The following is a 24,990-nucleotide window of genomic DNA, read 5'->3' on the forward strand; positions in this document are numbered from 1 at the left end:
GTCGGACGCCCGGGGACCCCTTAGTCCAGGACTCCCTTAGGCGGACCGTAGGATGATCACACGGGTACTCCGGGATATCCTAGGACAACACTGGATTCTCCAGGTGCCCACAAGAAATCCACCCATATGTGTGTTAAGTTGCCGCCTTAAGTTGAACCATTAATTAAAAAACTCACATCTGTCATGGATACTCTCAACCCAATCCACGTCTACGAGCATAGCATGGCGATATAAGCGTAATGTAGAAGTAACTCTCAAGGGTTTGATAATAAAACAGGTAATAGGTTCTACCTCATCATCTACTTCCCAAACCCCATGGCAAGAGATCCTACTCATGCAATGTGTGAGGGTTGAAACTAATGCATAAAAACTGGGTAATAAAGGGGTATGATCAATGTGTTACTTGCCTTGCTGACGATCCGCAAAACCTAGAGACTCGTAGTAGCACGCTTCGCACTCCGGGAATTCTATCGCAAACAAACAATAGCATACATAAGCACTCAAGCAAATAAGCATAGTTAAATCTCAAATAAGAAGATCGAATCTGAAAACTCAACTGAAGAGATTTGTTGAGGATATAGACCTGGGGGTCACCCGCCAGGAGGGCCGGGTTACTCCAAGGATCATTACCAGAAGCCCGGAGCTAAGTTTCAGGATAATGGGCCAGAGATGGGCTGAGACCCGGATATGACTTAAAGCCCGTAGTTACAATCATTACTATAGTAGACTTGTAGTGTAAGGCAAGTATTGTTTTAGAGTCCGAGCCGGACACTCTTATGAGCCGGCCGGGACTCTAAGGGCTGCTGGGCGTCAGCCTCCCTATATAAAGGGACGACCCGGCAGCGGTTTAGGGGCGACAACAATCTCTCCGAGAGCTGGGATAGCTGTTTAGCTCCCTGGCGATCATAACCCTAATCAATAACACCTCGAACTGGACGTAGGCTTTTACCTTCACCGTAAGGGGCCGAACCAGTATAACCCCTCGTGTTCCTTGTCCCGCATAACCCCTTCAAGCTTCCTAGTTGCGATGGCTCCACGACTAAGTCCTGGCCCAAGGACATCTGCCGTGACAATTCCACGACAGTTGGCGCCCACCGTGGGGCGAGCGCATGGTGGATTTGAGTTCTTGAAGGGCAGCTTCGAAGGGCTCAAGGGATACGCTGTGGGCTGGATGACCAAGAGTCGTCGCGGCAGGCTCTACATCGACGATGCGGACTGGGGCCCCGACGCCGGCTCAGTGGAGTACGGGTACCGGGTCCCCTTTGGCGGAATTCATGTCTTCATTGGCAATGTTGGTGAGCCGGGCCCCGAGCCGGGTCTCTGCGCCGATCTCATCGAAACGGCTCAGCGCGCACGACCCGCCCGGGCCCAGCCTGCCTTAAAATGCGCTTTTGTGGGATGCATCCATGGAAGGCCCTCCGATCCATCTGGGTCTGGGGATGAGGCGGCCGCCGGCTCTGACGGCGAGTCGGCCGCTGATGAGTCAAACTCGTTGTACCAACTTCAAGATGACAGGCTCATGGGTTATTCCGATGGCAACAGTATTCCGGACCTTTTTGAGCCGCCAAGTCAGGTCGGAGTTTTTATGGCTGGTGCGCAGCCTGTTCAGAACCCCGCTACCGGATCAGAAAACCCGGAGCCTTCCCCGGCTCAGATGCTGATGGATCTCACAGATAAGATGACGGCCCTGTTAACTGCCACGGTTGACCCGGCAGATCAAGCCCAGCATGACGCGGAGGTGGCACAGTTAAAATTGGATCTGATGAAAGCAAAAGAGGATCTTGCAGCAGAAGGGATCAGGCTGGCGGCGGAGCGGGCGGCTCTCGACGCCCGGACTCAGTTGATTCAGGCGCAGTCCTTCCAACTCACGATGGATCAGAACGCGGCCAACGAGGTCATGAGAAGGAGGCATCAGAAGGCCCAGTCCCGACTCCCGCCGGTTTACGATCCGCGCAATCTATTCAACACGCCGGGTGCGGGATCCAGTAACCCACCAGGGGTCATTGCGCCCGGGTCGGGACCCCTTATTCAGCCACTAGTAATGGGGCCTCCCCAGGCGCCCCCTGCCCCGCCTCAGTATGTGCCAATACCCCCGGGTCATTACGATAACCCGCTGGAGAACATGGTAGCTGCGGCAGCACGACTGGCGGCTCTTCCCGTTGACGGCAATTCTCCGGCAGCCGTGGAAACCCGCCGGGTCAGGGAACTCCTGCAGACGGCCCTAGCACAGCAAGAGGCGTACTCCTATAGCCGGGACAGGATCCACTCAACTCCTCGCCCAGGCCAGAGCCCGAGCTACAGCCGGCACATGGTCTCGGCGACCGGCTCAAGTAATGTCCGACGCCATGGCCCGGCTCATGTTGGAACCTTCTACGCCGCAGACCAAGCACGGCAAGAGGCGGAGCAGGTGCCGCAATTGACGGCTTATCAGACCCCCCCGGCTTATCCAACGGCGTCCGTTGATGTGGGTATTTCTACCAGGACCGGGGGTGTCCCTTGTTTGGTGCCGGCCATCCGTAATGAACGTTTACCTAAGGATTTCAAGGGCCCTAGGAAGGTGCCTAACTATACAGCTGACTTACAGCCTGCGGCCTGGATTGAGAGTTATGAGATGGCTATGGAACTGCTAGAGGTCAGCGAGGCGGCCATGGCCAAACATTTTACCATGATGTTAGATGGAACGGCCCGCACGTGGTTAAAAGGGCTGCCACCAAACTCCATTGGGTCTTGGACTGAGCTGAAGGCCCGGTTCATTCAAAACTTCAAGGATACCTGTAGGCAGTCTATGTCAATTGTGGATTTGACTAACTGTAAGCAGCAGGAGGGTGAGTCCACGACCCATTGGGTTCGCCGGGTCAAGGAGATCATACATTCGTCAGATAAGATGGACGCCGGCTCTGCAGTCTTGATGTTAGAACAGAACTGTCGTTTTGTGCCCCTAAAGATGAAGCTTGGGCGGCTTAAACGTGACTGCACGGATATGGGTACACTAATGGCGGCTCTTGTCAAATACGCTGATTCCGATGGTACCAAGGATCCCCCTTCAGATGATGAAAGGACAGGGAAGGGAAAGAAGAACGGCAATGGCAAGGGCCCTCAGTTTAACCCGGGGAATCAAGGAGGAGGCAAGTGCAAGGCCGATGGCAGCCTGGAGTTCATAGCCAACACCCAAGGCAACAACCAGCGACGCAAGGGGAGGCCCCCTCCCCGAGGCGGCGGGTCAGGACCTTCTCTGGAGCAGCTGTTGAATGAACCTTGTCCGAGACACGGCTCTAGAGAGAAGCCAGCGACTCATCTGTGGAAGGATTGTGCTATCATGAAGGCCTTTAAAAACTACAATGGCCCGGGCGGCGGCCCAGGCGCAGGCGGCTCCGGCGCTGGCGGCTTTCATGGCCCGGGTGGCGGGTCAAATTCCGGTCCTCAGAACGGTCAAGGGGGCTTCAATCAATAGTCTGGTCAGGGTCATCAACAGCAACAGGGGGGCTATCAGACCAACCCGAAGCAACTTAGCGGTGGACAGTATCACGTGTTCACCACTAGTTTGTGCAAACGAGACGAGAAGCTTCACAAGAGGGCTGTTAATGCTGTTGAGCCGGCAGTTCCACGCTACTTACGGTGGTCGGAGCAGCCCATAGTGTGGAGTAGGGAGGATCACCCTCCCCGGGTGGATAACCCGGGCCACCTGGCCTTAGTAGTGGCTCCTCAGGTGGGAGGCTATAAGTTCACAAAGGTACTCATGGATGGAGGCAGCAGCATCAACATCCTCTATTATGAGACTTTCCGTCGTATGGGGCTAGTTGATAAGAACCTCAGCCAGTCAAATACTATCTTCCATGGTGTGGTACCCGGTAAGTCGGCTTATCCAGTCGGCAAGATCGAATTGGAAGTGGCTTTTGGTGATGAAAACAACTACAGGGTGGAGAAGTTGACCTTTGAGGTGGTCAAGATAAGAAGTCCATACCATGCTATATTCGGACGGCCGGCTTACGCCAAGTTCATGGCACGGCCGTGTTATGTGTACTTAAAGCTCAAGATGCCGGGTCACAATGGGACCATTACAGTTCACGGCAGCCGGAAAGTGGCTCTGGAGTGTGAGGAAGGTGACGCGGCTTATGCAGAGTCTGTTTGTGCCACAGAAGAGTTGAAATTTTATAAAGACAATGTTGACCCAACAGATATGACCTCTCTGAAAAAGCCAACCACGGAGAATGAACCAGCAATGAAGTTTAAATCAGCCGATGAGACTAAACTTGTTGATTTTGTTCCAGGTGACTCATCTCAGCAGTTCAGCATCAGTGCAAATCTGGACCCGAAATAGGAAGGCGCGCTCATCGAGTTCATCCGTGAGAATAGGGACATCTTTGCATGGAAACCTTCTGATATGCCAGGTGTACCTAGAGAACTCGCTGAGCACACTCTCAATGTGGATCCAAAATTTAAGCCGGTCAGACAGTTCCTTCGACGGTTTAACGAAGAGAGGCGGAAGGCTATTGGTGAAGAAGTGGCCCGGCTTTTGGCGGCCGGGTTCATTGTTGAGGTTTTTCACCCAGAGTGGTTGGCTAACCCGGTGCTCGTACTTAAAAAGAACGGCACCTGGCGGATGTGTGTGGACTACACGGACTTGAACAAGGCGTGTCCGGCTGATCCTTTTGCTCTCCCCCGTATCAATCAAATCATTGACGCCACAGCAGGTTGTGCACGCTTAAGTTTCTTGGATGCTTATTCCGGGTATCATCAGATTAAGATGGCAGTTAAGGACCAGGAGAAGACGGCGTTCATCACTCCCTTTGGAGCCTTCTGCTATGTGTCTATGCCCTTTGGACTCAAGTGTGCACAGGCGACTTACCAGCGTTGTGTGCAGAATTGCCTTCATAAGCAGATCGGGCGCAATGTTCACGCTTACGTGGACGACATTGTGGTTAAATCCATCAAGGAGGAAACCCTGATAGATGACTTAAGGGAAACCTTCGACAATCTCCGGGTCTATAAGATGATGCTTAACCCGGCCAAATGTGTTTTTGGTGTTCCTGCAGGCAAACTATTGGGCTTTTTGGTCTCTGATAGGGGCATTGAGGCTAACCCAGAGAAGATCAAAGCTATCACTTCTCTAGCTAAGCCGGCATGTATAAATGACGTTCAGCGTTTGGCGGGTCGCATCGCTGCGTTAAGCCGGTTTATAAGCCGTTTGGGTGAGAAGGCTATGCCCTTATATCAATTGATGAAGAAAACTGATAACTTTGTCTGGAATGATGCAGCTAATACCGCCTTCGAGGATTTCAAAAAGCAACTGGCAGAGCCCCCCGTCCTTGCTGCTCCGGTTGATAAGGAGCCCTTGCTACTGTATGTAGCGGCAAACGCACGAGCCGTCAGCGTGGCTATTGTGGTGGAGCGCAAGGAGGTGGGTAAGGAGCATCCGGTTCAGCGGCCGGTTTATTATGTCAGTGAGGTGCTCATTGAGTCCAAGCAGCGGTATCCGCATTGGCAGAAGCTCGTATATGGGGTGTTTATGGCGAGCCGGAAGCTTAAGCATTACTTTCAAGGTCATCCCATCACTGTGGTCAGTTCCGCCCCTCTCGGTGATAATATCCAGAACAGAGAGGCTACAGGGAGAATTGCTAAGTGGGCTATAGAACTTGGACCTCAGGGCCTCAAATATGTGCCACGCACTGCTGTTAAGTCTCAGGCCTTGATAGATTTCATCAATGATTGGACAGAGTCACAAGTACCCGAGCAAAAGCCGGATAACACTTATTGGACTATTCACTTTGATGGGTCCAGGCAGCTGGAGGGCTCGGGGGCTGGTGTGGTCTTGGCTTCCCCTAAAGGTGACAAGTTCCATTATGTGCTACGGTTGATGTTTCCTTGCACTAATAATGCGGCTGAGTACGAGGCTTTGCTCCACGGTCTTCGGGTGGCTAAGGAGATGAGCTTAAGCCGGCTGAGGTGTTTTGGTGACTCAGACTTGGTGGCTCAACAAGTATCAGGCACCTGGGATTCTAAGGATCCTCTAATGGCGGCTTATCGCCGCGAGGTTGATGCCATTGCCGGGCACTTTCAGGGATATCAAGTGGAGCACATTGACCGCAGGAAGAATGAGGCGGCTGATGCTTTAAGCCGGCTCGGCTCTCAGCGAAAGCCGGTGCCGCCTAACAATTTCCTGGATGTCCTATATAACCCTTCGGTTAAGTTGCCTACAGAGGAGGACTTGGCTATCCCTGACCCGGAGGCACGACTGGTGGCGGCTCTTCATATCATACCAGACTGGACAATGCCATATCTGGCTTATATAACCCGGGGAGAGTTGCCTGAGGATGAAATTCTGGCCAGGCAAATAACCCGGCGGGCTAAGTCAATGATTGTTATCGATGGCGAGTTGCATCATCGCAGTGTTTCAGGGGCATTCCAGCGTTGTATCCCCCCTGAGGAAGGTCAAGAGATCTTGCGCGAGATCCATGAAGGGGATTGTGGCCATCATGCCGGTTCAAAGTCTCTTGTGGCCAAGGCTTTCCGTCATGGTTTTTATTGGCTGACGGCGCACGCTGATGCAGAGGACTTGGTCAGTAAATGCGATGGCTGCCAAAGGTTCTCCCGACGGGCTCATGTGCCGGCTCAGGAATTGAGGATCATCCCGATCACTTGGCCCTTTGCGGTCTGGGGGCTTGATATGGTCGGGCCTTTTAAACGGTCCAAGGATAAGAAGACCCACCTCTTGGTGGCAGTGGACAAATTCACGAAGTGGGTGGAAGCTGAGCCAGTTAGCAAGTGTGATGCAGCCACGGCAGTTCAATTTATGAAAAAGGTGATCTTCCGCTTCGGCTTTCCACACAGCATCATAACAGACAATGGCACTAATCTGTCCAAAGGCGCTATGGAGGAGTTTTGTCAAAGAGAGCATATCCGGCTTGATGTCTCTTCAGTGGCACACCCCCAATCCAATGGTCAAGCTGAGAGAGCTAACCAGGAGATTCTGAAGGGCATTAAACCCCGGCTCTTGGTCCCTTTGCAACGGACGCCAGGTTGTTGGGTGGAGGAGTTGCCCTCCGTTTTATGGAGCATCAACACTACTCCCAACAGGTCTACAGGCTTCACGCCTTTCTTCATGGTTTATGGAGCAGAAGCAGTTCTCCCCAGCGACATCCGTCATGATTCACCTCGTGTGGCGGCTTATGTTGAGACGGATAATGAACAGGCGCGCCAAGATGCTCTGGACTTGCTGGACGAACAGCGTGATGTGGCAGCCGCCCGTTCAGCGATTTACCAACAAGACCTGCGCCATTATCATAGCCGCCGGGTCAAGTCCCGGGTCTTCCAGGAGGGCGACCTGGTGCTCCGGCTCATCCAGGATCAAACAGATGCACACAAGTTATCCCCACCTTGGGAAGGGCCTTTTGTGGTCAGTAAGAACTTGCACAATGGGTCATATTACCTCATTGATATCCGGGAGCATAAGGACTCGCGTAAATCTGAGGAGGAGACCCGTCGGCCGTGGAACATAGCTCAGCTTCGGCCTTACTACACTTGAGCTTCCGACTCTTGTGATGTACATATTTATCTCAGCCATGTATATATTATGATAAAGCAATAAAGCAGGACCTCTGTCCTTTGCTCTCTTCCAAAAATGTGTGTTGTTACATGCTGACTTACAGAAGATCCGGCTTATGATCATCTTCGAATCTAGCTGTAAGCAGTAAAGTCGCTTGGGGGCTTCCTGTTCACACATGGGTCGTATTCGAACCAAAGAGAACATAGCTGTCGATACCCATTTGATTGGCAAAGTGCCGAGCTCATTGGGAAGTTGCCTCTGGTCATATTTGAATCATAGTGTAACCCCTCTGAGAACCGACGTGGATCGTACTCGAATCAGCGTCGTTAAACAAATTTTCAGAATCACTTGGGGGCTTCCTGTTCAAACATGGGTCGTATTCAAACCAAAGAGAACATAGCTGTCGATACCCTCTTGATTGGCATCGTCAAACCCACTGGGGGCTATATGATCGTATCCGAATCTTAGCTTAACCCCTTTGGACCGAGTTTCTGGTCGTATTTGAACCGGAAGCCCTTAAGTTTTTATATTTTACCACAACTTGCCTTGATCATGTCAAAGTATGTACTGCCGGGTTTCACTTGCCGGCTTAATTTTGGTTTATCTTGTTAGTTGAGCATCATGGATGTCATCAAGACAAATAAATTCGAGTTAAGGTACCAACCGTGCTACCCGGGTTATTTAACCCGGAAGCATGCTTACAGGCTGTTAAGTGTGTCATCACAGCTATGTTCGAGTATAGTTAAGGACCAATCTTTTTTGGTTCGTATCCCGGGTTATCCATCTCAAACACCTGATTCTCAGGGCGGTAAGCCGCCTTGCGACTTGTAATTTGCCTTTCTATGCAGATATTTGAAGGCACTTTTTAAGGTTGAGAAGGACAAAGGGATAATTACGACCCGGAGGAGCATCAAAAGAATGACTTCAAAGGATTTCAGCATTCATTACGTGCACGATGGCACGGCAGAGATAAATTGTTGCACCTACTCTATTACAAAAGTCTTTCACAGTTTCAAGGATGGGGCGTTGTTTAGTGAGCCGCTAGCCGGTTTATGACGCCTACTGAGTTGAAGTCCCCGGCTCATCTTCTGCTTCGGCTGATTCCAAGGCTTCGAAGGTCGACGACTTCCAGTTGATGCCGCTGAGAGCTTCGAACTGAGCTTCTTCGTCAATTAACCCGGCCGGGTTAATCTCCAGGGCGAAGGTGTGCTGGCGAGCCGGGGGAATCAGATTGATAGCTTCATAGCGAGGGGTTGGAATCCTCTGATTCTCCGCGTTGTATCCCGGCTGATACTTGGTTAAATCGGTGTCGTTCCCGATGATGGTGGCCACCGGGCGCACAGCCTTCACACAAGCCGCGAAGTCCTTCTGGTCGAACGCTGAGCCGTCTTCTTTCAGGCTGGGGTAACCCAGGGCGATATCTGCCGGGTCTAGCTCCGGCAAGAAGGCTTTGGCCCGGCTCAGTGCGGCGATTGCTCCGGATCTCGCGGATGCCCGTCGTAGCTCCTGGATCCGCTGCGGCAGAACTGCGAGCCGGCGCAGGACTTCGGCCAGATGAGTCGGCACTTCGTTTGACAGGGCCACCACAGCTAAGGCCCGCTGTGACTCGGTGTAGAGCTGTTCCACCAGGGTGTACACGGCCTTTAACTTGGTGACCACGCTCTGGTTCAAGTTGGTGCTTCTGGAACCTGTTTAACAACATCAGATGACCCGGTGATAAGGATGAGTTAAGAGATGTAAACATTCCAACTTGAATGAAAGCCGGTGAGGCAACTTACCGAAGATGGCAGCTACCATTTGGGACACGTGGCGCTTTAGACCGGAGAGCTCAGCGGTCTTCTCAGTGAGGGCCTTCTCCGCCTGTTCTGCCCGGGTCACCAGTGCAGCTTTCTCCTCAGCCCAGGCCTTCCGCCCAGCGTCGAATTCAGTCTTCAATTTCTCCTGAGTGGCGATGCTGGAGACAAACTTGGCATTTGCCTTCCGGGTCTCCATCTCTTGTGCCTTCAGCCGGCTCTTGAGATCCGCCAGGTCCGACTCTAATTTCTTGCCAACAGCCTGCATATATTTCCGGGTTATTAACAGTCATTCTATAAAGTCCCAAGCGCTTTCCAAGCAAAGACACTTGGCACTTGGGGGCTAATGCATATTGAACGTATCTATCTATGTACGGCCGGCTCAGTTCAGTAAGCCGGAATCTAAAGTCTACAACATATTCAAGTATAAGTCCTAGACTTGGGGGCTAGAATGGCAAGGATCACTATGCGGAAAGTAAGAGAACAGCAGAAGGTTACCTCAGATTTTTGTTGGATCTGGTTGACCATGGCGATCTCGGCGTCCCGGCTCTTGTGAACCTGGCTGATGTAGCCTGAGACGAGTTCTCCAATACTTAAGTCGGTGTAGCTGGATAGATCCAGATTCACCCGGTGGGGTTGCAGCAACTCCCCCCTCGCGGAGCATTTGGCCAGCGCGGTTGGCCTCCCCGGCTCAACAAACTCCGTCCGGGTAATTACCACGTCCGGGTCGTTAGCTGGTGGGGCTGAGCCGGAGGCCTCCGGGTTAGCTAACGCTTCGGTCGTTGTCTTGGTGGTCGGGGCAGGGGCTTCAGGCGCCGTATCCATGGGAATGGTGGCTTCAGGGGCGGAGGCGACTGGCGGCTCTTGAGCCGTCGTCTCCGGCTCAGGCAAGTCGGGCACTCCGGCTGACCTGGTCTTCTTTACTCTTTTGGTGAGCTTTGCCTGGGCACTGAAAAGGCAGAAGTGTTAGGCATACAAAGGGTAAGTACAGACAGATAATGTAAGGAGATTGTTATTACCCGGGGGCAGTCTTGAAGGCCGGCAGACTTGACTGCATGGAGTCACCCGAGGAGGGGGAGGTCTCCTGGTAATTGGAGTCAGAAGAGTTGAGTGGCTGACGGATGACACCCGCCAACGGATGAAAAGGGTACAGGTGAGAAAAAACCTCAGTGCGGCGTTTCCTCGTTGCGTCGGGTAACCCAGTGGAGAGGTCGGTGTCCTTGCGGGCCCGGGTGTGACGCCGGCTCTCGTGGCCTTGCTGCTTCAAAAGAAATTGAGGGTCTCGGTGAGCTAATCGATGGGAAAAGCTTACTTTCCGGGTTACCCTTCAGACTTTCAGCTGTGGTAAAGGCTCCGAGCCGGAGGAAAGTGATGTTACCTCTTCGACCACCGGGTTACTGGCGCCGGTGTCATCCTGTCAATAAGCAAGTGTTGATAAGGCGGACAGCATCAGACAACATATACTGCAAGAATTTAAAAGATTTAAGGGTTACCTCTGACTCGGAGCTATCGCTTAATTGCAGCAGCTCCGAAGCAGTGGGTCTGTTTCCCTTTTTGCGAGGGGCGGCTCTCTTGGCGGCTTTCTTCGCCTTCCTGGCCTTCTTGGCCGCCTCGTGGTCATACTTGACCCGCCAGAATTTATCATCAACCTGAGAAATACAGTAATGAGTTCTTAGTAAGATGACAGGTAAAACAAAATGGAAAGGTTAAAGTCAGCGGCTTACCGCTGGGGCTGGATTGGTCTTGCAGAACGGGGCTAGCCCGGTTCTTCCACAGTCTGCCAGGCTCTCGTTTAAAAGAGCCTTGGTCTCTTCTTCAGCAACGTCTTCTGGAAGATCATTGCGACTGTGCCTCTGCGGGTCATCCTTTCGCCCGGTGTACTCACACATTAAGCCGGGGCGGCGGCTCAATGTGATCACCCGCCATGAGATCCAGACCCGGACCAGGTCAATTCCGTTCAGACCATTGCCTAGCAGGGCTTTGATCTTGTTGATCGTTGGAAGCAGAGGCTGGCATTCTGCGGCAGTCAGCTTGTCGGATAATGGATGAGTTGGTTCCAGGCGCGTTGGGCGAAAGCCGGGCAGCGGGCTCTCATCAGCCGGGGACGTGTCTTGGCAGTAGAACCAAGTCATGTTCCAGTCCTTGGGGTGACTTGGCGGTTCTGCGTAAGGGAACAGACAATCCCTGCGCCGTTGGATGCAGATGCCGCCTAACTCTAGACTTGGACCGTTTGCGCACTCGGTTTGGCGGTTCAAATAGAACAGCTCTCTGAAGAGCAGCAGACTCGGCTCTTCTCCAAGATATACTTCACAAAAAACTTGGAAGTTGCAGATGTTGGATATGGAATTGGGTCCTATATCCTGAGGCCGAAGATCAAAGGAGTTGAGCACGTCCTGGAAGAATTTTGAGCCGGGCGGTGCGAAGCCCCGGCTCATATGGTCGGCAAAAATCACTACCTCCCCGTCTCTCGGCTGTGGCCTTTCTTCGGACGGGTCAGGGGCACGGTAGGACATCACTTCCTTCTTAGGCAGATATCCGGACTTAACGAAGTTGGCCAGGGTCTCTTCGGTGACGCTCGATTTCATCCAGTTGCAAGTGATGGGAGCCTTGGGAGGCATGGTGACGGTTGGTGGTCTACGAGGAAGAGAAAAGTGTCCGGGTTAATTATAAGCCGGAGTTTATCATTCAAGTTACAACGATGGCTTATGAAGGGGACTAATGGTATGTATTGATACGGTGGGTTATCTAAGCCGTCGGGGCTTTCAGGATAAGTTGGTTGTCTACGGCTTACTGCGGTTAAGTCGGAAGATACTACAGAGCATGATTCTCTTTAAACCGGAAAGTTCTACGGCGCGTGTGTTCTCTAAGTCGGAAAGATAAGCCGCCAAGATTCAAGGACTGCAGTTTTTACTAAGTGTGGTAAACAGATTTCACACATTACAGTAACTTTTTTGGATTAAAGTAGTCGGAGCAGAGAAAGTTTTCTAGACCTAAAAAACAGAAGCAGGGGAGGTTCTTGAGATGGAACCCAGTCCTTATGCAGTAAAAAGAGGTGTTCTTGCAGAAGAAATGAACCTCAGATATCTACCGCGGTGGTTCTACACAAGCCTAAGGATCAACGGGGGGCAGTGGCTACAGGGGTTACCGAAACTTGCGGTAACGGTGATGAGCATGAAGAACACAGATGAACTCTGTCCTAGATCTATGCTAGTAAGGCAGAGGGGACTCACCGGAGCTGGAGAAGAGCGGAGGTCGCCGACGTTATCTGGTCCGAGTCAGGTTGATGCAGCGGCCGGGTTGAGGAAGACCAGGGGTGCGACGGCGGTGGCGGCGGCAGAAGCTCGGGCAGAGGAACGGCAGTGCGAGGAAGAAGAAGGAGAGTGTGAAGAAGAGAGTGCCGGGCCGGCCTATTTATAAGGCCGAGTCATAAGTGGGCGCGGGATTTGAGGAGGCCACGGCGTGGTTATCTCCCCCTCACGGCGCCTCGATTCTCGGAAGGACAGTAAAAGCAAAGATCCGTTGCGGATCTGGCGGAGTAAAAAACGGAGTTAATGGAGGATGACGTCACGGCGGATTACCCGGAGTCCAGAGGATGACGTCACTCCGGGTTATGACCTTCACATGAATGATAAGCCGGAGATTTTTTCTGACTGCGGAGCTGAAGATTGACACGAGCCGGCTCAAGTCAATCTGGGGCCTAATGTTGAGGATATAGACCTGGGGGTCACCCGCCAGGAGGGCCGGGTTACTCCAAGGATCATTACCAGAAGCCCGGAGCTAGGTTTCAGGATAATGGGCCAGAGATGGGCTGAGACCCAGATATGACTTAAAGCCCGTAGTTACAATCATTGCTATAGTAGACTTGTAGTGTAAGGCAAGTATTGTTTTAGAGTCCGAGCCGGACACTCTTATGAGCCGGCCGGGACTCTAAGGGCTGCTGGGCGTCAGCCTCCCTATATAAAGGGACGACCCGGCAGCGGTTTAGGGGCGACAACAATCTCTCCGAGAGCTGGGATAGCTGTTTAGCTCCCTGGCGATCATAACCCTAATCAATAACACCTCGAACTGGACGTAGGCTTTTACCTTCACCGTAAAGGCCGAACCAGTATAACCCCTCGTGTTCCTTGTCCCGCATAACCCCTTCAAGCTTCCTAGTTGCGATGGATCCACGACTAAGTCCTGGCCCAAGGACATCTGCCGTGACAATTCCACGACAAGATTCGATTTGCAAAAAGAATCAAACCAAACGGAGCAACGAAACTCAAACTACGAAAGAAACAAGATCCGTTTGCTAATCTGGACTAAAGTCAAATTTTACAGTACCAAAATCTTGTTCAAGTTGGTTAAACAGAAAGAGGTCTTCGAGACGAAGATCTAGGCGCTTATTTCACCTGATTTCGCTAAACGAGCGAAAAGATAAACTAAAATGAAGATTAGGGCAGAAATCGCGATCGAAAATAATCACGGAAAAACCCTGAAAACAAAACGAGATGAACAGGCTAACGAACGAACGTTCGCTGTCTGCGGCTAACTGACGAACAGCGTTCGTTAAAATGAATGTACGGACGAACGAAAACCGATCTAAATAAAAAAACCAATCTAGGGTTTTCTAGAAAAAAACGACCGGTCAAACGGTCAACGGCGGCGGCTCGGCGAGATCCGGTGCGGCGGTGGTGGTCGGCAGCGATGGGCGGCGCGGCAGCTCGGCGGCGGTGGCGGCCGAGGGCAGCGGCGGCGGCTTAGGGTTTCGGGCGGGGCGCGGGTGGCTTGGTGGGCTGGGGCGGCCTCGGGCGGCTGCTTATAAAGCCTGCCCGGCAGAAGTCCGGGTCGGTCACGGCCCGTTAAGGTCGGTTGACTTTTTTTTAAATACTGGTGCGAAAAAATAATAAAAGAAAAACTAAACGGAGTCCAAAAATCTTGAAATAAATTCTCACAATCCTCTAATAATATTGCGGACAAAGTGAACATCTATTTGGGCCTATAAATTTTTTTTGAAAAACGCATATTTTTCCTAATTCAAAATAAAATCCAACTAAAATTATTTATTTGATTTTAACATTTTTCCTCCAATATTTCTTTTATTTTGGAGAAGTCATATTATCTCCTCTCATATATTTTAATATGAAATATTTTCGAAGAGAAAATAATTAAAACTAGAATGATCCTAGTTTCGATATTTGAGAAAATTCAAATATGAAAATCGTGAAACCCCCAACTCTCTCCGTGGGTCCTTGAGTTGCTTAGGATTTTCTAGGATCGCAAAACAAAATGAAATAAAACATGATATGCATGAATGACCTATTTATAACATTCCAAATTGAAAATTTAGGATGTTACAAACCTACCCCCCTTAAGATGAATCTCGCCCTCGAGATTCGGGTTGGCTAGAAAATAGGTGTGGGTCGTCCTTGCGTAGATCATCTTCTCGTTCCCAGGTGGCTTCATCCTCGGTATGGTGGTCCACTGAACATTGCAAAACTTGATAACCTTGCTGCGTGTAACTCGGCTGGCAAACTCGAGAATCTTGACTGGTTTCTCCTCGTAGGTCAGATCACCGTCCAACTAAATTGCTTCCAAGGGCATTGTATCTCTCAGAGGAATATCGGCCATCTCTGCATGGAATTTCTTCAGCTGGGAAACGTGAAACACATCATGAACTCCTGACAGTCCTTCGGGTAACTCCAACTTGTAGGCTACATCTCCCATACGTTCGAAAACTCGGTATGGTCCAACAAATCTCGGGGCTAACTTTCCCTTTACTCCAAAGCGTTTAACTCCTCGCAGAAGTCACACAAAGATAGGCTCGGTCTTTGATTTCATAGACTACCTCCTTGCATTTTAAGTCTGCATAACTCTTCTGCCTGGACTTAGCCACATTCAGTCTATCTCGAATCAGCTTAACCTTCTCTTTCGACTCTTTAATCAAATCCGGTCCAAACAATTGGCGGTCTCCAACTTCATCCCACATCAACGGTGTTCTGCACCTCCTTCCATACAAGGCTTCGAAAGGTGCCATCTTCAAACTGTCCTGGTAGTTGTTGTTGTATGAGAACTCCGCGTAGGGTAAATTGTTGTCCCAACTAGATCCATAATCTAGTGCACAAGCTCTCAACATGTCCTCCAGAATCTGATTGACTCTCTCGGTCTATCCATCTGTCTACGGATGAACAGCTGTACTGAACTCTAGCCTGGTACCCAAAGTCTGGTGCAGCTGGTGCCAAAACTTTGAAGTAAACTATGTTTCTCTATCTGATACGATGGTCCTCGGAACTCCGTGCAGACATACGATCCTGGTCATATATATCTTGGCCAACTTCACACTAGTATAGGTGGTTTTCACTGGGATAAAGTGAGCTACTTTGGTCAAGCGGTCCACTACTACCCAGATAGAATCATATCCCGATCGGGTCCTGGGTAATCCAGTGATAAAATCCATGCCAAGCTTTTCCCACTTCGATTCGGGTATCGGCATTGGCTGCAGTAGTCCTGCTGGCTTCTGATGATCTGCCTTCACTCTCTGACATACATCACATATGGATACATACTCGGCAATGTCCTTGTTCATTCCAGTCCACCAGAAACGTTCCTTCAATCCAAATACATCTTGGTGTTTCGGGGGTGTATGGAGTATGGCGAGTCATGAGCTTCCTGTAGTATCAACTTCCTGATCTCGGCGTTATTGGGCACATAAACATGGTCCTCAAACCACAAGGTGTCATGCTCATCCTCACGAAAACCTCTGGCTTTTCCTTCACTCATCTTCTCCTTTGTCTCGGCAATTTCTTTGTCATCCTTCTGAGCTTCTCGAATCTTTCCCAATAATGTTGATTTAACCTCCAATGCTGCAACAAAACCTCTAGGAACTATCTCCAAACTAAGCTCCCTGAGACCTTCTGCTAACTCCTTTGGCAATCCTCCGCTTACGAGGGTATTGACATAACTCTTCCGGCTCAAAGCGTCTGCTACGACATTGGCCTTTCCCGGATGATAGTGCAACTTCATATCATAATCCTTTATGAGTTCCAACCATCTCCTCTGCCTGAGGTTCAGCTCCTTCTGAGTAAAAATGTACTTCAAACTCTTGTGATCCGTGTACACATCACAACGGTTTCCAATAAGAAAATGTCTCCGGGTCTTGAGGGCATGCACTACAGCCACTAACTCCAAATCATGCGTGGCATAATTCAACTCATGCGGTCGAAGTTGACGTGAGGCATATGAAACAACTCTTCCGTCTTGCATAAGTACTCCTCCAAGTCCTAAGCGAGAGGCGTCGCAATACACTTGGAAATCCTTGCATATATCCGGCAAAATCAGCACTGGGGCTGTAGTCAAACGTTTCTTCAACTCCTGGAAACTTGCTTGGCATTCTTCAGTCCAATGGAACTTGGTGTCCTTCTTCAACACTGTCGTCATAGGCTTCGCAGTATTGGAGAAATTCTCTATGAATCTCCGATAGTATCCCGTGAGTCCAAGAAAACTGCGGATCTCTCCAACTGAGGTGGGTGCCAACCACTCAGTGACAGACTGCACCTTGGTAGGATCCACTTCTATACCTTCTCCTGATATAACATGTCCAAGAAATCCAACTTCCTTTAACCAAAACTCACATTTGCTGAACTTGGCATACAACTGATGTTCTCTGAGCTTTTCAAGTACCAAATGCAAATGATCCTTGTGTTCCTCTTCATCCTTTGAGTATACTAAGATACCATCAATGAACACCACAACACACTTATCCAAGAACTCCATAAACACCTTATTCATCATACTCATAAAATAGGCAGGGGCATTAGTCAATCCAAATGACATGACCGTGTACTCATATAACCCATACCTTGTGGTGAAAGCTGTCTTAGGTATATCCTTTTCTCGGATCTTCAGCTGGTGGTACCCTGATCGCAGATCAATCTTGGAGAATACTTTAGCTCCTTGCAGCTGGTCAAACAAATCATTGATCATCGGCAGTGGGTACTTGTTCTGGATTGTCACCTCATTCAACGCACGATAATCGACAACCATTCTTAAGGATCCATCCTTCATCTCAACCAAGAGCACTGGGGCTCCCCATGGTGATGAACTTCGTCGAATGTAACCTTTCTCCAATAACTCCTTAATCTGCTTCTTGATCTCTTCCAGATCATTCGCGGGCATCCGGTATGGTCTCTTCGATATCGGTCCGGTGCCGGGCAATAGTTCTATCAAAAACTCGATGTCTCGATCTGGCGGCATGCCTGGTAGCTCCTCTGGAAATACATCAGGGTAATCTGTAACACCCCGCATGTAACTTTCCATATTTGTAACTCCGACTCTTGCCATTTTCGGCTATGTGTTATGATATTCCCTCCGTGGTCGGGTTTTGTCTTTCGTTTTGCATTTTGTCATGTCATGCATTTTCATATCATGTCATCATGTGCATTGCATTTGCATACGTGTTCGTCTCATGCATCCGAGCATTTTCCCCATTGTCCGTTTTGCAATCCGGCGCTCCTATCTCCTCCGGTGCACCCCTCTTGTTTTCTTTCGTGTGCGGGTGTCAAACTTTCTCGGAATGGACCGAGGCTTGTCAAGTGGCCCTAGTATACCACCCGGAGACCACCGGTCAAGTTTCGTTCCATTTGGAGGTCGTTTGGTACTCCAACGGTTAACCGGGCATCCGCAAAGTCCATTTATGTGTCCAGCCAAAACCCCCTCAAAAACCAGCCCAAAACCCACCAAACTCTCTTCCATGCTCTAGGTCGTTCGATCACGATCATGTGGGCGAAAACCGCACCTCATTTGGAGCCTCCTAGCTCCCTCTAGCTATAAAAGAGCATCCCCTCCCGAGACGAATCGCAGTCCAAACCCTACCTTTCTTCCACCTCGCGCCCGGACGAAATTCCCCGCCGCCGGACGTGTCCGCGCCACCGTCCCGGACGAATCCCGTCACGCCACATCGCAGCGCTCTCTCTCTCCTCCCCGCGCCGCCGGCCCGCCTGGCCCAGGCGGGGCCCGCCCGGCCCGATCCGCCGCCGCCTCCCGGCTCCGCACGCCCAACCCGCGCCGCCTCCTGTTCGCCGCGCCGCCGCCGCCGGGCATCAACGCCGCCGCGCGCCGCCTCCCCGCCGCCGGCGCCGCCTCCTCGCCGCGGCCCCGCCGTCGCCGGCCACCGGCGCCCCCTCCTCCGACGCCCGCGGCCTCCCTCTCCGCCTCCATCGTCGGCCCCGAGCTCGAGCTCCTCTGCTCGCGCGAGATCCGATCGGTGAGCCTGTAGCGGTTGACTTTCTCGATCTCGTTTTTTTCTGTCATTAATTTTCTATAGCATATGCTCATGTTCAACAGTGCATAACTCCTTGTACATAGCTCCGTTTCGCGCGTCTAATATTTCAAATTGTTCGTCTCGTGATGCTCTACATTTTGTTCAATTGCACCATGTTCATTAGAGGCCATCTTGATGCCCAAATCTCTGTTGCAAGTTGGCTAGTTGCTGTTATCTGCTGGTTCTTATCAGAACTTGGAGATTTGTCATTTTTGTATCATTTAATCTGTGCATCTTTTGGGCATGAGCTCTACATGTGTTTTGTTGTATGCCATGTCATCTTTCCAGTGGTGTATGCCATGTATTTGTGTGATCTCTGTGGTGACTAGCACAAGCATGCAAAGTAGGCTCCGTAATGTTTCTGATTTCAGGGACTTGGTGATTTCTGTCTTTGTCTGCTATTATTTTGTTGCCATGTAAACTTGATGCTACAGAGATATCCATGCATAGTTTGGAGATGTTCAGTAAGGATGTTTTGTAGCTATAGTTGTAATTGATCCATTACTGCCCTTTTTTTCAATTATGGAGTACCATAGCATGACTCAATCTTGCTCTACTTTTGCTACAAAATATTTCTGGCAGATTCTTAACATGATATGCAATTTTGCCAAGCTTATTGTAGTTGATCCATACATGCTATGCTTTTGTTCTTGCCATGGTTAGCTGCATAAACATGCCATCTTGCTGTAGGTATGCTTGTTTTGTCATGCATAGCTCTGTAGTGAGTGCATCAAGCTCACCAATATGCCCTCATATTATTGTTTCCGCCATGCTCTGTTTTCTGCTAAGTCTGAAAACCTGATAACGAAACTTGCTATTTTACATGCTTGCCATCATATCTTCTGGTCCTTTTTGGCTTATGGTCAGTAAGGGACTTTTGTCATATGCAATTAGCAGAATACTGCCATGCCTTGTTTTTCTATGTTAAGTTTCTGTAGCATGTCGATTTCGTGCTCTGAACATTGCTACCTGATGCTGTTTTCTGCCATGTTCAGTAATTTCACCAAGTCTGTGAACCTGTTATCTTTTGCACTTTACCATGCTTGTTTGAGCTTGTTATGTTGTGAACTATCCGTAGCTCAGTGTTCATCTTTTGTCAAGAATCTCCTGTAGATTACTTCCCATATGCTTTGTTGCTATGTTGGAGTGCTGTAGCTTTGTTGTTTGTTGCATTTTAAGTGCTATCATGCTGTTAATCGCAGATTCGTGTCATTCTTGTTTTGCTTGCCATTTGCAAACCGTGCATCCGTTTCCGGTGATCTTTATATTGATTTCGACCGAAATCATCTCATCTTTCCAGTGGCAAGCTTGGTTTTCCAAGTTACTACCTTGTTCATCTTTTTCCTTCCGAAGCACGCATATGCATCGCACATCATATCTTGCATATCATACATGTTTTGCATCATGCCGCTTGTGCATTTCTCGTGATTGATTGTGGTTCCATTTGCTTGTGTTCTTGTCTTGGGTAGAGTCGGGAGACGAGTTCGTGAACGAGGAACCTGTTGAGTACGCTTTCGAGGATCAAGCTTTCGACAACTCTGAGAACCTTGCCGGCAAGATGACCACCCCTCGAAATCACTTCTATCTTTGCTTTGCTAGTTGTTCGCTCTATTGCCATGCTGCGCTACCTATCACTTGCTATATGATGCCTCCCATATTGCCATGTCAGCCTCTAACCATCCTTTCCTAGCAAACCGTTGTTTGGCTAAATTACCGCTTTTGCTCAGCCCTTCTTATAGCGTTGCTAGTTGCAGGTGAAGTTGAAGTTTGTTCCATGTCGGAACATGGATATGTTGGGATAACACAGTATCTCTTATTTAATTAATGCATCTATATATATTTGGTAAAGGGTGGAAGGCTCGGCCTTATGCCTGGTGTTTTGTACCACTCTTGCCGCCCTAGTTTCTGTTATACCGGGATTATGTTCCTTGAGTTTGCGTTCCTTACACGGTTGGGTGATTTATGGGACCCCCTTGACAGTTCGCCTTGAATAAAACTCCTCCATCAAGGCCCAACCTTGGTTTTACCATTTTCCGCCTAAGCCTTTTTCCCCCGGGTTTTCGCGAGCCCGAGGGTCTTCTTTATTTAAACCCCCGGGCCAGTGTTCCTCTGAGTGCTGGTCCAAACTAGAGCCACTTGCAGCGCCACCTTGGGGAAACTCGAGGATTGGTTTTAGCTGTACGTAGTGTTCATCCGGTGTGCCCTGAGAACGAGATATGTGCAGCTCCTATCGGGATTTGTCGGCACATTCGGGCGGCTTTGCTGGTCTTGTTTTACCATTGTCGAAATGTCTTGTAAACCGGGATTCCGAGACTGATCGGGTCTTTCCGGGAGAAGGTTTATCCTTCGTTGACCGTGAGAGCTTATGATGGGCTAAGTTGGGACATCCCTGCAGGGTATTATCTTGGGAAAGCCGTGCCCGCGGTTATGAGGCAGATGGGAATTTGTTAATGTCCGGTTGTAGAGAACTTGTCATTTGACCCAGTTAAAATACATCAACTGCGTGTGTAGCCGTGATGGTCTCTTCTCGACGGAGTCCGGGAAGTGAACACGGTCTGAGTTATGATTGACGTAAGTAGGAGTTCAGGATCACTTCTTGGTCATCGCTAGATGACATCCGTTCCTTTGCTTCTCTCCTCGCTCTCATTTGCGTATGTTAGCCACCATATATGCTTATTGCCGCTGCAGCTGCACCTCATTACACCATCCTTTCCTATAAGCTTAAATAGTCTTGATCTCGCGGGTGTGAGATTGCTGAGTCCTCGTGACTCACAGATTCTACCAAAACAGTTGCAGGTGCCGACGATGCCAGTGCAGATGATGGGGTCGATCTCAAGTGGGAGTTCGACGAGGAACGTGGTCGTTACTATGTGTCTTTTCCTGATGATCAGTAGTGGAGCCCAGTTGGGACGATCGGGGATCTAGCATTTGGGGTTATCTTATTTTAATATGGATTTTGACCGTAGTCGGTCTATATGTTTGTATTTTGGATGATGTATGAATTATATTTATGTATTGTGTGAAGTGGCGATTGTAAGACAACTCTTTATCCCATTCTTGTTCATTACATGGGATTGTGTGAAGATGACCCTTCTTGCGACAAAACCACTATGCGGTTATGCCTCTAAGTCGTGCCTCGACACGTGGGAGATATAGCCGCATCGTGGGCGTTACATAATCCTTCACTACCGGCACTTCCTCCTGAACAACTCCCAAGAGAGAATTTACTTGAGTCCTCCGGGGTGGTGAGTAAAATCGACTTACTGGCGCAATCGATGTTTCCCCCATACATTGATAGCCAATCCATGCCTAGTATCACATCCAATACTTGTGACTCCAAAATTATCAGGTCTGAGGGGAAAACATGGCTTCTAATGGTCAATGGCATCTGAAAACATCCTTGATTTGCCATATACTCCGCTCCTGGTGAGCTTACTAACATAGGTGTTCTAATTACTTTAGTGGGCAAATTATATTTATCCACGAATCCCCTTGAAATGTATGAATGCGATGCACCAGTATCAAAAAGAACAATTGCAGTAAACGACTTAACCAAAAACTTACCGACAACTGCATCAGGCTGCTCCTCAACCTCCTCCACGTTCACGTGGTTCACTTGTCTCCTGTTGAAAGGGTTGGGCTTCTTCCCAGAGCTTCCATTGCCATTCCCAGTCTTCACTTCAGGGCACTCGGTGGCATAGTGTCCAGTCTTCCCGCACTTGAAACAAGTAATGTGACTTAGGTCCTTCTTGGCGGGTGTGGCTAGGTTGGGGCAGTTCTGATTGTTGTTTGCTTCACTCCCATTCCCATTCTTGGGGCCATTGTGGTTATGGGAACTTCCTCCATTGTGAGTGTGGCCTCCATGGTTATGGGTATATCCTCCCGAGTTCAGGGTAAAACGAGGCTTCTGCTGTGCTCCTGAATAGTACTTTCCTTGTCCATACTTCCTATTGCGGCTCTCAATCTGCTGCTACTTCCCTTCAATCATAAGAGCCTTGTCTACCAGCTCCTGGAAGTTGTTAAACGTTTCCACCATCAATTGCATGCTCATCTCATCATTCAGCCCTTCCATAAACTTCTCCTGCTTCGCGACATCTGTGGCCACATCATCAGGGGCATAACGAGATAGCTTACTAAACTCATCTACGTACTGAGCCACAGTACGATTTCCCTGGCGCAAGATGCGAAACTCGTGCTTTTTCATGCTCATAGCTCCAGTTGAGACATGGGCTATGCGGAATGCTTGCTGAAACTGATCCCAGGTGATATTGGCTATAGGGAAAGTGGTCATGTAATTCTCCCACGATGAAGCTGCTGGTCCATCCAATTGATGTGCAGCGAAACGCACCTTCTCAGCATCGGTGCAACCTGTGGTGGTCAACTCCCTTACAATCTTGCGTAGCCAGTCATCGGCAACTACTGGCTCGGTGCTACTGGAAAACACTGGCGGCTGCAACCTCAGAAAACGGGCTAAGTTCTCAACTGGAGGTGGTGGTGGCGGTTTTTTGTTGTTGTTGTTGTTGTTGTTGCCTTGGTTCTGGACTAGTATCTGCATCAAGGCATTCTGCTGCTAGATCAACTAGGTGATCTCCGGTGGGAAAACAAATCCGGTATCACGTCTCGGAGGCATATGATGGGTTTAGAGGGGAGAGATTAGAATAGAAATGAGGTCTAGTGAGAAAACACTACCCATATGCACATGAGATAAACACAATCATTATAGCGATCCGACCTCAGACGGTCAAATCTCTGTGTTCAGTGTCATCCCTAGATCGGTAATGCTGACACACACAGCACTCGAAGGATTAATAACAGAGTAGCAATCACACACTTATTACATCGAATGACTCAAAAGAGAACTTATTACAATAAATATGCCTAAGGCCATCTAAATAAGATAAGAGCGGAAGGCTTGGAAGATAAAGTGAGTCCATCAACTCCAACGGCATAGCTGAGTGAACGACAACGACCTATAGCAGCTTACTCGTCGTCTGAAAAGTCTGCAACATGATATGTTGCAGCCCGAAAACAGGTCAGCACATGGAATATGCTGGCAATATAACACAGTAGAGCAATGAACAGATAATGCTATTACTACATGCAAATATGGCTGGTGGAGGCTCTATGGTTATAATGTTTTGCGAAAAGCCTATTTTTCCCTACAATAAAGGAATATATTTTATTTAACTATCATGGTGGTTGAAACATTGAGAATGGTACCCCAGTCTCAATCCCAATTATAAAGTAATTATCAACCCAAACAAACTAATTTAGAGTTATGAGATCAAATCAATAATTCAAGTACCAGATACTCAAGTTGTCCATAACCGGGGACACGGCTAACCATGATTAGTTTGTACACTCTGCAGAGGTTTGCACACTTTTCCCCACAAGATTCGATCTCCTCCGTTGGATTTCTTGCACTACATGGTGTTTGAGAAACGGATGACCGAGACACAGTCTTTCAGAAGCATTAACTCTAACCCCGGGTAGACAGTACCAACCTACATCCCCTACATCTGCTAGTCTACCACTGGAAGAGGTCATGCAACATACTCAACTATGCTAGAGCCCATAATAGCTTGTGGCTGCACACGGAAGTTTCTATCATGAATAATCTTATGATCCCTTTGAGCCTGGGTGGCGGACCATAGGAGGATCACACGGTATAACCCCGGGATCTCCTAGGACAACACTGGTATAACCCCAGGTGCCCTAAACCAACAATCCACCCAGATGTTTATTAAAGTTGCCACCTTAAGTTAAACCATTAAATAAACAATCTCACATCTGTCATGGATACACTCAAACCCAATCCACATCTACGAGCATAGCATAGCAATATAAGCATAACGTAGAAGTAACTCCCAAGGTTTTGATAATAAAACAGGTAATAGGTTCTACCTCATCATCTACTTCCCAATACCCACAAGTTAATCACATCCTAATCATGGAGTGTTTGAGATTGTAACTAATGCATAAAACTGGGTATGAAAAGAGTATGATCAATGTGTTACTTGCCTTGCTGACGATCCGCAAAACCTAGTGACTCGTAGTAGCACGCTTCGCACTCCGGGAATTCTATCACATACAAACAATAGCATACATAAGCACTCAAACAAAGATGCACGGGTAAAACTCAAATAAGAAGATATACCAGAAAGTTCAACTGAAGAACTCCGGTTTGCAAAAAGTATCAAATCAAGCGGAGCAACAAAACTCAAACTACAAAAGAAACAAGATCCGTTTACTAATCTGGACTAAAATCAAATTTTATAGTACCAAAATCTTGTTCAAGTTGCTTCAACAGAAAGAGGGCCTCGATACGAAGATCTAGGCGCTTGTTTCACCTGATT

Source organism: Triticum aestivum, chromosome 7D (assembly GCF_018294505.1).
Source record: "Triticum aestivum cultivar Chinese Spring chromosome 7D, IWGSC CS RefSeq v2.1, whole genome shotgun sequence".
In the NCBI taxonomy this organism is placed as follows: domain Eukaryota; kingdom Viridiplantae; phylum Streptophyta; class Magnoliopsida; order Poales; family Poaceae; genus Triticum; species Triticum aestivum.